The following is a 14,728-nucleotide window of genomic DNA, read 5'->3' as shown; positions in this document are numbered from 1 at the left end:
TTGGTGAGCAATAATGCAGGAAAGCAGCAGGCGGGATGGCGAGCTTGTCCTGCTGCTCCAACACAAGCTACCTTAAGAGCCGGTACGATGCGGGCAATGGGTGAAGTTCGTCAGGAGTACTGCATAAAAAAACGAGTGTGTTGTCGTGGCAGTTGGTGATCAAAGAAATAAAACAAAATAAAATCAATAAATAATAATGTCATAGACTTAAAGTCATACCTTTGAAGTCATAATGCATTACAAGTGTTATTAGGGAATGTTGTGCTGTGTTTTCAAGCGCTTCAATGTGCTGCTCTGCAAGGTTTGGAGACAGCGGGTGCGTTCACGGAGATCAAGAGCAGCCGGAGATCAAGAGCAGCCGCCGCAGGGGAGGGATACCATGGTAAATAGGTTACCTATTTACCATGGTAACTCTCCCCTGGGTGCGTTGTATTTTGGTGAGCAATAATGCAAGAAAGCAGCGGGCGGGATGGCGAGCTTGTCCTGCTGCTCCAACACAAGCTACCTTATGAGCCGGTACGATGCGGGCAATGGGTGAAGTTCGTCAGGAGTACTGCATAAAAAAACGAGTGTGTTGTCGTGGCAGTTGGTGATCAAAGAAATAAAACAAAATAAAATCAATAAATAATAATGCCATAGACTTGAAGTCATACCTTTGAAGTCATAATGCATTACAAGTGTTATTAGGGAATGTTGTGCTGTGTTTTCAAGCGCTTCAATGTGCTGCTCTGCAAGGTTTGGAGACAGCGGGTGCGTTCACGGAGATCAAGAGCAGCCGGAGATCAAGAGCAGCCGCCGCAGGGGAGGGATACCATGGTAAATAGGTTACCTATTTACCATGGTATCTCTCCCCTGGGTGCGTTGTGTTTTGGTGAGCAATAATGCAGGAAAGCAGCGGGCGGGATGGCGAGCTTGTCCTGCTGCTCCAACACACGCTACCTTAAGAGCCGGTACGATGCGAGCAATGGGTGAAGTTCGTCAGGAGTACTGCATAAAAAAAACGAGTGTGTTGTCGTGGCAGTTGGTGATCAAAGAAATAAAACAAAATAAAATCAATAAATAATAATGTCAAAGACCTAAAGTCATACCTTTGAAGTCATAATGCATTGCAAGTGTTATTAGGGAATGTTGTGCTGTGTTTTCAAGCGCTTCAATGTGCTGCTCTGCAAGGTTTGGAGACAGCGGGTGCGTTCACGGAGATCAAGAGCAGCCGGAGATCAAGAGCAGCCGCCGCAGGGGAGGGATACCATGGTAAATAGGTTACCTATTTACCATGGTATCCCTGTTACCTATTTACCATGGTATCTCTCCCCTGGGTGCGTTGTGTTTTGGTGAGCAATAATGCAGGAAAGCAGCGGGCGGGATGGCGAGCTTGTCCTGCTGCTCCAACACAAGCTACCTTAAGAGCCGGTACGATGCGGGCATTAGGTAAAGTTCTTCAGGATTACTGCATATAAAAAAACGAGAGTGTTGTCGTGGCAGTTGGTGATCAAAGAAATAAAACAAAATAAAATCAATAAATAATAATGTCATAGACCTAAAGCCATACCTTTGAAGTCATAATGCATTGCAAGTGTTATTAGGGAATGTTGTGCTGTGATTTCAAGCGCTTCAATGTGCTGCTCTGCAAGGTTTGGAGACAGCGGGTGCGTTCACGGAGATCAAGAGCAGCCGGAGATCAAGAGCAGCCGCCGCAGGGGAGGGATCTCTCCCCTGGGTGCGTTGTGTTTTGGTGAGCAATAATGCAGGAAAGCAGCGGGCGGGATGGCGAGCTTGTCCTGCTGCTCCAACACAAGCTACCTTAAGAGCCGGTACGATGCGGGCAATGGGTGAAGTTCGTCAGTAGTACTGCATAAAAAAAACGAGTGTGTTGTCGTGGCAGTTGGTGATCAAAGAAATAAAACAAAATAAAATCAATAAATAATAATGTCATAGACTTAAAGTCATACCTTTGAAGTCATAATGCATTACAAGTGTTATTAGGGAATGTTGTGCTGTGTTTTCAAGCGCTTCAATGTGCTGCTCTGCATGGTTTGGAGACAGCGGGTGCGTTCACGGAGATCAAGAGCAGCCGGCGCAAAACAAAAGGCACCCAGGGGAGAGATACCATGGTAGCTTGTGTTGGAGCAGCAGGACAAGCTCGCGGGCATTGGGTGAAGTTCGTCAGGAGTACTGCATAAAAAAACGAGTGTGTTGTCGTGGTAGTTGGTGATCAAAGAAATAAAACAAAATAAAATCAATAAATAATAATGTCATAGACTTAAAGTCATACCTTTGAAGTCATAATGCATTGCAAGTGTTATTAGGGAATGTTGTGCTGTTTTTTCAAGCGCTTCAATGTGCTGCTCTGCAAGGTTTGGAGACAGCGGGTGCGTTCACGGAGATCAAGAGCAGCAGGAGATCAAGAGCAGCCGCCGCAGGGGAGGGATACCATGGTAAATAGGTTACCTATTACCATGGTATCTCTCCCCTGGGTGCGTTGTGTTTTGGTGAGCAATAATGCAGGAAAGCACCGGGCGGGATGGCGAGCTTGTCCTGCTGCTCCAACACAAGCTACCTTATGAGCCGGTACGATGCGGGCAATGGGTGAAGTTCGTCAGGAGTACTGCATAAAAAAACGAGTGTGTTGTCGTGGCAGTTGGTGATCAAAGAAATAAAACAAAATAAAATCAATAAATAATAATGTCATAGACTTAAAGTCATACCTTTGAAGTCATAATGCATTACAAGTGTTATTAGGGAATGTTGTGCTGTGTTTTGAAGCGCTTCAATGTGCTGCTCTGCAAGGTTTGGAGACAGCGGGTGCGTTCACGGAGATCAACAGCAGCCGGAGATCAAGAGCAGCCGCCGCAGGGGAGGGATACCATGGTAAATAGGTTACCTATTTACCATGGTATCTCTCCCCTGGGTGCGTTGTGTTTTGGTGAGTAATAATGCAGGAAAGCAGCGGGGCGGGATGGCGAGCTTGTCCTGCTGCTCCAACACAAGCTACCTTAAGAGCCGGTACGATGCGGGCAATGGGTGAAGTTCGTCAGGAGTACTGCATAAAAAAAACGAGTGTGTTGTCGTGGCAGTTGGTGATCAAAGAAATAAAACAAAATAAAATCAATAAATAATAATGTCATAGACCTAAAGTCATACCTTTGAAGTCATAATGCATTGCAAGTGTTATTAGGGAATGTTGTGCTGTGTTTTCAAGCGCTTCAATGTGCTGCTCTGCAAGGTTTGGAGACAGCGGGTGCGTTCACGGAGATCAAGAGCAGCCGGAGATCAAGAGCAGCCGCCGCAGGGGAGGGATACCATGGTAAATATGTTACCTATTTACCATGGTATCTCTCCCCTGGGTGCGTTGTGTTTTGGTGAGCAATAATGCAGGAAAGCAGCGGGCGGGATGGCGAGCTTGTCCTGCTGCTCCAACACAAGCTACCTTAAGAGCCGGTACGATGCGGGCATTAGGTAAAGTTCTTCAGGATTACTGCATATAAAAAAACGAGAGTGTTGTCATGGCAGTTGGTGATCAAAGAAATAAAACAAAATAAAATCAATAAATAATAATGTCATAGACCTAAAGCCATACCTTTGAAGTCATAATGCATTGCAAGTGTTATTAGGGAATGTTGTGCTGTGATTTCAAGCGCTTCAATGTGCTGCTCTGCAAGGTTTGGAGACAGCGGGTGCGTTCACGGAGATCAAGAGCTGCCGGAGATCAAGAGCAGCCGCCGCAGGGGAGGGATCTCTCCCCTGGGTGCGTTGTGTTTTGGTGAGCAATAATGCAGGAAAGCAGCGGGCGGGATGGCGAGCTTGTCCTGCTGCTCCAACACAAGCTACCTTAAGAGCCGGTACGATGCGGGCAATGGGTGAAGTTCGTCAGGAGTACTGCATAAAAAAACGAGTGTGTTGTCGTGGCAGTTGGTGATCAAAGAAATAAAACAAAATAAAATCAATAAATAATAATGTCATAGACTTAAAGTCATACCTTTGAAGTCATAATGCATTACAAGTGTTATTAGGGAATGTTGTGCTGTGTTTTCAAGCGCTTCAATGTGCTGCTCTGCAAGGTTTGGAGACAGCGGGTGCGTTCACGGAGATCAAGAGCAGCCGGAGCAAAACACAAGGCACCCAGGGGAGAGATACCATGGTAAATAGGTTACCTATTTACCTATTTTTGTTTCGGCGAACGGTTTTGGTGAGCAGTAATGCAGGAAAGCAGCGGGCGGGATGGCGAGCTTGTCCTGCTGCTCCATCACAAGCTACCTTAAGAGCCGGTACGATGCGGGCAATGGGTGAAATTCGTCAGGAGTACTGCATAAAAAAACGAGTGTGTTGTCGTGGCAGTTGGTGATCAAAGAAATAAAACAAAATAAAATCAATAAATAATAATGTCATAGACTTAAAGCCATACCTTTGAAGTCATAATGCATTGCAAGTGTTATTAGGGAATGTTGTGCTGTGTTTTCAAGCACTTCAATGTGCTGCTCTGCAAGGTTTGGAGACAGCGCGTGCGTTCACGGAGATCAAGAGCAGCCGGAGATCAAGAGCAGCTGCCGCAGGGGAGGGATACCATGGTAAATAGGTTACCTATTTACCATGGTATCTCTCCCCTGGGTGCGTTGTGTTTTGGTGAGCAATAATGCAGGAAAGCAGCGGGCGGGATGGCGAGCTTGTCCTGCTGCTCCAACACAAGCTACCTTAAGAGCCGGTACGATGCGGGCAATGGGTGAAGTTCGTCAGGAGTACTGCATAAAAAATACGAGTGTGTTGTCGTGGCAGTTGGTGATCAAAGAAATAAAACAATATAAAATCAATAAATAATAATGTCATAGACCTAAAGCCATACCTTTGAAGTCATAATGCATTGCAAGTGTTATTAGGGAATGTTGTGCTGTGTTTTCAAGCGCTTCAATGTGCTGCTCTGCAAGGTTTGGAGACAGCGGGTGCGTTCACGGAGATCAAGAGCAGTCGGCGCAAAACACAAGGCACCCAGGGGAGAGATACCATGGTAAATAGGTTACCTATTTACCAATTTTATTTTCGGCAAACGGTTTTGGTGAGCAGTAATGCAGGAAAGCAGCGGGCGGGATGGCGAGCTTGTCCTGCTGCTCCAACACAAGCTACCTTAAGAGCCGGTACGATGCGGGCAATGGGTGAAGTTCGTCAGGAGTACTGCATAAAAAAAAACGAGTGTGTTGTCGTGGCAGTTGGTGATCAAAGAAATAAAACAAAATAAAATCAATAAATAATAATGTCATAGACTTAAAGCCATACCTTTGAAGTCATAATGCATTGCAAGTGTTATTAGGGAATGTTGTGCTGTGTTTTCAAGCGCTTCAATGTGCTGCTCTGCAAGGTTTGGAGACAGCGGGTGCGTTCACGGAGATCAAGAGCAGCCGGAGAGCAAGAGCAGCCGCCGCAGGGGAGGGATACCATGGTAAATAGGTTACCTATTTACCATGGTATCTCTCCCCTGGGTGCGTTGTGTTTTGGTGAGCAATAATGCAGGAAAGCAACGGGCGGGATGGCGAGCTTGTCCTGCTGCTCCAACACAAGCTACCTTAAGAGCCGGTACGATGCGGGCAATGGGTGAAGTTCGTCAGGAGTACTGCATAAAAAAACGAGTGTGTTGTCGTGGCAGTTGGTGATCAAAGAAATAAAACAAAATAAAATCAATAAATAATAATGTCATAGACCTAAAGCCATACCTTTGAAGTCATAATGCATTGCAAGTGTTATTAGGGAATGTTGTGCTGTGTTTTCAAGCGCTTCAATGTGCTGCTCTGCAAGGTTTGGAGACAGCGGGTGCGTTCATGGAGATCAAGAGCAGCCGGCGCAAAACACAAGGCACCCAGGGGAGAGATACCATGGTAAATAGGTTACCTATTTACCTATTTTTGTTTCGGCGAACGGTTTTGGTGAGCAGCAATGCAGGAAAGCAGAGGGCGGGATGGCGAGCTTGTCCTGCTGCTCCAACACAAGCTACCTTAAGAGCCGGTACGATGCGGGCAATGGGTGAAGTTCGTCAGGAGTACTGCATAAAACAACGAGTGTGTTGTCGTGGCAGTTCGTGATCAAAGAAATAAAACAAAATAAAATCAATAAATAATAATGTCATAGACTTAAAGTCATACCTTTGAAGTCATAATGCATTACAAGTGTTATTAGGGAATGTTGTGCTGTGTTTTCAAGCGCTTCAATGTGCTGCTCTGCAAGGTTTGGAGACAGCGGGTGAGTTCACGGAGATCAAGAGCAGCCGGCGCAAAACACAACGCACCCAGGGGAGAGATACCATTGTAAATAGGTTACCTATTTACCTATTTTTGTTTCGGCGAACGGTTTTGGTGAGCAGTAATGCAGGAAAGCAGCGGGCGGGATGGCGAGCTTGTCCTGCTGCTCCAACACAAGCTACCTTAAGAGCCGGTACGATGCGGGCAATGGGTGAAGTTCGTCAGGAGTACTACATAAAAAAACAAGTGTGTTGTCGTGGCAGTTGGTGATCAAAGAAATAAAACAAAATAAAATCAATAAATAATAATGTCATAGACTTAAAGTCATACCTTTGAAGTCATAATGCATTACAAGTGTTATAAGGGAATGTTGTGCTGTGTTTTCAAGCGCTTCAATGTGCTGCTCTGCAAGGTTTGGAGACAGCGGGTGCGTTCACGGAGATCAAGAGCAGCCGGCGCAAAACACAAGGCACCCAGGGGAGAGATACCATGGTAAATAGGTTACCTATTTACCTATTTTTGTTTCGGCGAACGGTTTTGGTGAGCAGTAATGCAGGAAAGCAGCGGGCGGGATGGCGAGCTTGTCCTGCTGCTCCAACACAAGCTACCTTAAGAGCCGGTACGATGCGGGCAATGGGTGAAGTTCGTCAGGAGTACTGCATAAAAAAACGAGTGTGTTGTCGTGGCAGTTGGTGATCAAAGAAATAAAACAAAATAAAATCAATAAATAATAATGTCATAGACTTAAACTCATACCTTTGAAGTCATAATGCATTACAAGTGTTATTAGGGAATGTTGTGCTGTGTTTTCAAGCGCTTCAATGTGCTGCACTTCAAGGTTTGGAGACAGCGGGTGCGTTCACGGAGATCAAGAGCAGCCGGCGCAACACACAAGGCACCCAGGGGAGAGATACCATGGTAAATAGGTTACCTATTTATCTATTTTTGTTTCGGCGGAGATCAAGAGCAGCCGGCACAAAACACAAGGCACCCAGGGGAGAGATACCATGGTAAATAGGTTACCTATTTATCTATTTTTGTTTCGGCGAACGGATTTGGTGAGCAGTAATGCAGGAAAGCAGCGGGCGGGATGGCGAGCTTGTCCTGCTGCTCCAACACAAGCTACCTTAAGAGCCGGTACGATGCGGGCAATGGGTGAAGTTCGTCAGGAGTACTGCATAAAAAAAACGAGTGTGTTGTCGTGGCAGTTGGTGATCAAAGAAATAAAACAAAATAAAATCAATAAATAATAATGTCATAGACTTAAATTCATACCTTTGAAGTCATAATGCATTGCAAGTGTTATTATGGAATGTTGTGCTGTGTTTTCAAGCGCTTCAATGTGCTGCTCTGCAAGGTTTGGAGACAGCGGGTGCGTTCACGGAGATCAAGAGCAGCCGGAGAGCAAGAGCAGCCGCCGCAGGGGAGGGATACCATGGTAAATAGGTTACCTATTTACCATGGTATCTCTCCCCTGGGTGCGTTGTGTTTTGGTGAGCAATAATGCAGGAAAGCAACGGGCGGGATGGCGAGCTTGTCCTGCTGCTCCAACACAAGCTACCTTAAGAGCCGGTACGATGCGGGCAATGGGTGAAGTTCGTCAGGAGTACTGCATAAAAAAACGAGTGTGTTGTCGTGGCAGTTGGTGATCAAAGAAATAAAACAAAATAAAATCAATAAATAATAATGTCATAGACCTAAAGCCATACCTTTGAAGTCATAATGCATTGCAAGTGTTATTAGGGAATGTTGTGCTGTGTTTTCAAGCGCTTCAATGTGCTGCTCTGCAAGGTTTGGAGACAGCGGGTGCGTTCACGGAGATCAAGAGCAGCCGGCGCAAAACAAAAGGCACCCAGGGGAGAGATACCATGGTAAATAGGTTACCTATTTACCTATTTTTGTTTCGGCGAACGGTTTTGGTGAGCAATAATGCAGGAAAGCAGCGGGCGGGATGGCGAGCTTGTCCTGCTGCTCCATCACAAGCTACCTTAAGAGCCGGTACGATGCGGGCAATGGGTGAAGTTCGTCAGGAGTACTGCATAAAAAAAACGAGTGTGTTGTCGTGGCAGTTGGTGATCAAAGAAATAAAACAAAATAAAATCAATAAATAATAATGTCATAGACTTAAAGTCATACCTTTGAAGTCATAATGCATTGCAAGTGTTATTAGGGAATGTTGTGCTGTGTTTTCAAGCGCTTCAATGTGATGCTCTGCAAGGTTTGGAGACAGCGGGTGCGTTCACGGAGATCATGAGCAGCCGGAGATCAAGAGCAGCCGCCGCAGGGGAGGGATACCATGGTAAATAGGTTACCTATTTACCATGGTATCTCTCCCCTGGGTGCGTTGTGTTTTGGTGAGCAATAATGCAGGAAAGCAGCGGGCGGGATGGCGAGCTTGTCCTGCTGCTCCAACACAAGCTACCTTAAGAGCCGGTACGATGCGGGCAATGGGTGAAGTTCGTCAGGAGTACTGCATAAAAAAACGAGTGTGTTGTCGTGGCAGTTGGTGATCAAAGAAATAAAACAAAATAAAATCAATAAATAATAATGTCATAGACTTAAAGTCATACCTTTGAAGTCATTATGCATTACAAGTGTTATTATTGAATGTTGTGCTGTGTTTTCAAGCGCTTCAATGTGCTGCTCTGCAAGGTTTGGAGACAGCGGGTGCGTTCACGGAGATCAAGAGCAGCCGGAGATCAAGAGCAGCCGCCGCAGGGGAGGGATACCATGGTAAATAGGTAACCTATTTACCATGGTAACTCTCCCCTGGGTGCGTTGTATTTTGGTGAGCAATAATGCAGGAAAGCAGCGGGCGGGATGGCGAGCTTGTCCTGCTGCTCCAACACAAGCTACCTTAAGAACCGGTACGATGCGGGCAATGGGTGAAGTTCGTCACGAGTACTGCATAAAAAAACGAGTGTGTTGTCGTGGCAGTTGGTGATCAAAGAAATAAAACAAAATAAAATCAATAAATAATAATGTCATAGACCTAAAGCCATACCTTTGAAGTCATAATGCATTGCAAGTGTTATTAGGGAAGGTTGTGCTGTGTTTTCAAGCGCTTCAATGTGCTGCTCTGCAAGGTTTGGAGACAGCGCGTGCGTTCACGGAGATCAAGAGCAGCTGGAGATCAAGAGCAGCCGCCGCAGGGGAGGGATACCATGGTAAATAGGTTACCTATTTACCATGGTATCTCTCCCCTGGGTGCGTTGTGTTTTGGTGAGCAATAATGCAGGAAAGCAGCGGGCATGATGGCGAGCTTGTCCTGCTGCTCCAACACAAGCTACCTTAAGAGCCGGTACGATGCGGGCAATGGGTGAAGTTCGTCAGGAGTACTGCATAAAAAAACGAGTGTGTTGTCGTGGCAGTTGGTGATCAAAGAAAAAAAAACAAAATAAAATCAATAAATAATAATGTCATAGACTTAAAGTCATACCTTTGAAGTCATAATGCATTGCAAGTGTTATTAGGGAATGTTGTGCTGTGTTTTCAAGCGCTTCAATGTGCTGCTCTGCAAGGCTTGGAAACAGCGCGTTCGTTCACGGAGATCAAGAGCAACCGGAGATCAAGAGCAGCCGCCGCAGGGGAGGGATACCATGGTAAATAGGTTACCTATTTACCATGGTATCTCTCCCCTGGGTGCGTTGTGTTTTGGTGAGCAATAATGCAGGAAAGCAGCGGGCGGGATGGCGAGCTTGTCCTGCTGCTCCAACACAAGCTACCTTAAGAGCCGGTACGATGCGGGCAATGGGTGAAGTTCGTCAGGAGTACTGCATAAAAAAACGAGTGTGTTGTCGTGGCAGTTGGTGATCAAAGAAATAAAACAAAATAAAATCAATAAATAATAATGTCATAGACCTAAAGCCATACCTTTGAAGTCATAATGCATTGCAAGTGTTATTAGGGAATGTTGTGCTGTGTTTTCAAGCGCTTCAATGTGCTGCTCTGCAAGGTTTGGAGACAGCGGGTGCGTTCACGGAGATCAAGAGCAGCCGGCGCAAAACAAAAGGCACCCAGGGGAGAGATACCATGGTAAATAGTTTACCTATTTACCTATTTTTATTTCGGCGAACGGTTTTGGTGAGCAATAATGCAGGAAAGCAGCGGGCGGGATGGCGAGCTTGTCCTGCTGCTCCAACACAAGCTACCTTAAGAGCCGGTACGATGCGGGCAATGGGTGAAGTTCGTCAGGAGTACTGCATAAAAAAACGAGTGTGTTGTCGTGGCAGTTGGTGATCAAAGAAATAAAACAAAATAAAATCAATAAATAATAATGTCATAGACCTAAAGCCATAACTTTGAAGTCATAATGCATTGCAAGTGTTATTAGGGAATGTTGTGCTGTGTTTTCAAGCGCTTCAATGTGCTGCTCTGCAAGGTTTGGAGACAGCGGGTGCGTTCACGGAGATCAAGAGCAGCCGGAGATCAAGAGCAGCCGCCGCAGGGGAGGGATACCATGGTAAATAGGTTACCTATTTACCTATTTTTGTTTCGGCGAACGGTTTTGGTGAGCAATAATGCAGGAAAGCAGCGGGCGGGATGGCGAGCTTGTCCTGCTGCTCCAACACAAGCTACCTTAAGAGCCGGTACGATGCGGGCAATGGGTGAAGTTCGTCAGGAGTACTGCATAAAAAAACGAGTGTGTTGTCGTGGCAGTTGGTGATCAAAGAAATAAAACAAAATAAAATCAATATATAATAATGTCATAGACCTAAAGCCATACCTTTGAAGTCATAATGCATTGCAAGTGTTATTAGGGAATGTTGTGCTGTGTTTTCAAGCGCTTCAGTGTGCTGCTCTGCAAGGTTTGGAGACAGAGGGAGCGTTCACGGAGATCAAGAGCAGCCGGAGATCAAGAGCAGCCGCCGCAGGGGACGGATACCATGGTAAATAGGTTACCTATTTACCTATTTTTGTTTCGGCGAACGGTTTTGGTGAGCAATAATGCAGGAAAGCAGCGGGCGGGATGGCGAGCTTGTCCTGCTGCTCCAACACAAGCTACCTTAAGAGCCGGTACGATGCGGGCAATGGGTGAAGTTCATCAGGAGTACTGCATAAAAAATACGAGTGTGTTGTCGTGGCAGTTGGTGATCAAAGAAATAAAACAAAATAAAATCAATAAATAATAATGTCATAGACCTAAAGCCATACCTTTGAAGTCATAATGCATTGCAAGTGTTATTAGGGAATGTTGTGCTGTGTTTTCAAGCGCTTCAATGTGCTGCTCTGCAAGGTTTGGAGACAGCGCGTGCATTCACGGAGATCAAGACCAGCCGGAGATCAAGAGCAGCCGCCGCAGGGGAGGGATACCATGGTAAATAGGTTACCTATTTACCATGGTATCTCTCCCCTGGGTGCGTTGTGTTTTGGTGAGCAATAATGCAGGAAAGCAGCGGGCGGGATGGCGAGCTTGTCCTGCTGCTCCAACACAAGCTACCTTAAGAGCCGGTACGATGCGGGCAATGGGTGAAGTTCGTCAGGAGTACTGCATAAAAAAACGAGTGTGTTGTCGTGGCAGTTGGTGATCAAAGAAAAAAAAACAAAATAAAATCAATAAATAATAATGTCATAGACTTAAAGTCATACCTTTGAAGTCATAATGCATTGCAAGTGTTATTAGGGAATGTTGTGCTGTGTTTTCAAGCGCTTCAATGTGCTGCTCTGCAAGGCTTGGAGGCAGCGCGTGCGTTCACGGAGATCAAGAGCAACTGGAGATCAAGAGCAGCCGCCGCAGGGGAGGGATACCATGGTAAATAGGTTACCTATTTACCATGGTATCTCTCCCCTGGGTGCGTTGTGTTTTGGTGAGCAATAATGCAGGAAAGCAGCGGGCGGGATGGCGAGCTTGTCCTGCTGCTCCAACACAAGCTACCTTAAGAGCCGGTACGATGCGGGCAATGGGTGAAGTTCGTCAGGAATACTGCATAAAAAATACGAGTGTGTTGTCGTGGCAGTTGGTGATCAAAGAAATAAAACAAAATAAAATCAATAAATAATAATGTCATAGACCTAAAGCCATACCTTTGAAGTCATAATGCATTGCAAGTGTTATTAGGGAATGTTGTGCTGTGTTTTCAAGCGCTTCAATGTGCTGCTCTGCAAGGTTTGGAGACAGCGGGTGCATTCACGGAGATCAAGAGCAGCCGGAGATCAAGAGCAGCCGCCGCAGGGGCTTGATACCATGGTAAATAGGTTACCTATTTACCTATTTCTGTTTCGGCGAACGGTTTTGGTGAGCAGTAATGCAGGAAAGCAGCGGGCAGGATGGCGAGCTTGTCCTGCTGCTCCAACACAAGCTACCTTAAGAGCCGGTACTATGCGGGCAATGGGTGAAGTTCGTCAGGAGTACTGCATAAAAAAACGAGTGTGTTGTCGTGGCAGTTGGTGATCAAAGAAATAAAACAAAATAAAATCAATAAATAATAATGTCATAGACATAAAGTCATACCTTTGAAGTCATAATGCATTGCAAGTGTTATTAGGGAATGTTGTGCTGTGTTTTCAAGCGCTTCAATGTGCTGCTCTGCAAGGTTTGGAGACAGCGGGTGCGTTCACGGAGATCAAGAGCAGCCGGAGATCAAGAGCAGCCGCCGCAGGGGAGGGATACCATGGTAAATAGGTTACCTATTACCATGGTATCTCTCCCCTGGGTGCGTTGTGTTTTGGTGAGCAATAATGCAGGAAAGCAGCGGGCGGGATGGCGAGCTTGTCCTGCTGCTCCAACACAAGCTACCTTATGAGCCGGTACGATGCGGGCAATGGGTGAAGTTCGTCAGGAGTACTGCATAAAAAAACGAGTGTGTTGTCGTGGCAGTTGGTGATCAAAGAAATAAAACAAAATAAAATCAATAAATAATAATGTCATAGACTTAAAGTCATACCTTTGAAGTCATAATGCATTACAAGTGTTATTAGGGAATGTTGTGCTGTGTTTTCAAGCGCTTCAATGTGCTGCTCTGCAAGGTTTGAAGACAGCGGGTGCGTTCACAGAGATCAAGAGCAGCCGGAGATCAAGAGCAGCCGCCGCAGGGGAGGGATACCATGGTAAATAGGTTACCTATTTACCATGGTATCTCTCCCCTGGGTGTGTTGTGTTTTGGTGAGCAATAATGCAGGAAAGCAGCGGGCGGGATGGCGAGCTTGTCCTGCTGCTCCAACACAAGCTACCTTATGAGCCGGTACGATGCGGGCAATGGGTGAAGTTCGTCAGGAGTACTGCATAAAAAATACGAGTGTGTTGTCGTGGCAGTTGGTGATCAAAGAAATAAAACAAAATAAAATCAATAAATAATAATGTCATAGACCTAAAGTCATACCTTTGAAGTCATAATGCATTACAAGTGTTATTAGGGAATGTTGTGCTGTGTTTTCAATCGCTTCAATGTGCTGCTCTGCAAGGTTTGGAGACAGCGGGTGCGTTCACGGAGATCAAGAGCAGCAGGAGATCAAGAGCAGCCGCCGCAGGGGAGGGATACCATGTTAAATAGGTTACCTATTTACCATGGTATCTCTCCCCTGGGTGCGTTGTGTTTTGGTGAGCAATAATTCAGGAAAGCAGCGGGCGGGATGGCGAGCTTGTCCTGCTGCTCCAACACAAGCTACCTTAAGAGCCGGTACGATGCGGGCAATGGGTGAAGTTCGTCAGGAGTACTGCATAAAAAATACAAGTGTGTTGTCGTGGCAGTTGGTGATCAAAGAAATAAAACAAAATAAAATCAATAAATAATAATGTCATAGACCTAAAGTCATACCTTTGAAGTCATAATGCATTACAAGTGTTATTAGGGAATGTTGTGCTGTGTTTTCAATCGCTTCAATGTGCTGCTCTGCAAGGTTTGGAGACAGCGGGTGCGTTCACGGAGATCAAGAGCAGCCGGAGATCAAGAGCAGCCGCCGCAAGGGAGGGATACCATGGTAAATAGGTTACCTATTTACCATGGTATCTCTCCCCTGGGTGCGTTGTGTTTTGGTGAGCAATAATGCAGGAAAGCAGCGGGCGGGATGGCGAGCTTGTCCTGCTGCTCCAACACAAGCTACCTTAAGAGCCGGTACAATGCGGGCAATAGGTGAAGTTCGTCAGGAGAACTGCATAAAAAAAAACGAGTGTGTTGTCGTGGCAGTTGGTGATCAAAGAAATAAAACAAAATAAAATCAATAAATAATAATGTCATAGACCTAAAGTCATACCTTTGAAGTCATAATGCATTACAAGTGTTATTAGGGAATGTTGTGCTGTGTTTTCAATCGCTTCAATGTGCTGCTCTGCAAGGTTTGGAGACAGCGGGTGCGTTCACGGAGATCAAGAGCAGCCGGAGATCAAGAGCAGCCGCCGCAGGGGAGGGATACCATGGTAAATAGGTTACCTATTTACCATGGTAACTCTCCGCTGGGTGCGTTGTATTTTGGTGAGCAATAATGCAAGAAAGCAGCGGGCGGGATGGCGAGCTTGTCCTGCTGCTCCATCACAAGCTACCTTAAGAGCCGGTACGATGCGGGCAATGGGT

The sequence above is a fragment of the Acipenser ruthenus genome, chromosome 1, assembly GCF_902713425.1.
Source record: "Acipenser ruthenus chromosome 1, fAciRut3.2 maternal haplotype, whole genome shotgun sequence".
Classification (NCBI taxonomy): domain Eukaryota; kingdom Metazoa; phylum Chordata; class Actinopteri; order Acipenseriformes; family Acipenseridae; genus Acipenser; species Acipenser ruthenus.
This window is presented reverse-complemented; position numbering follows the sequence as displayed.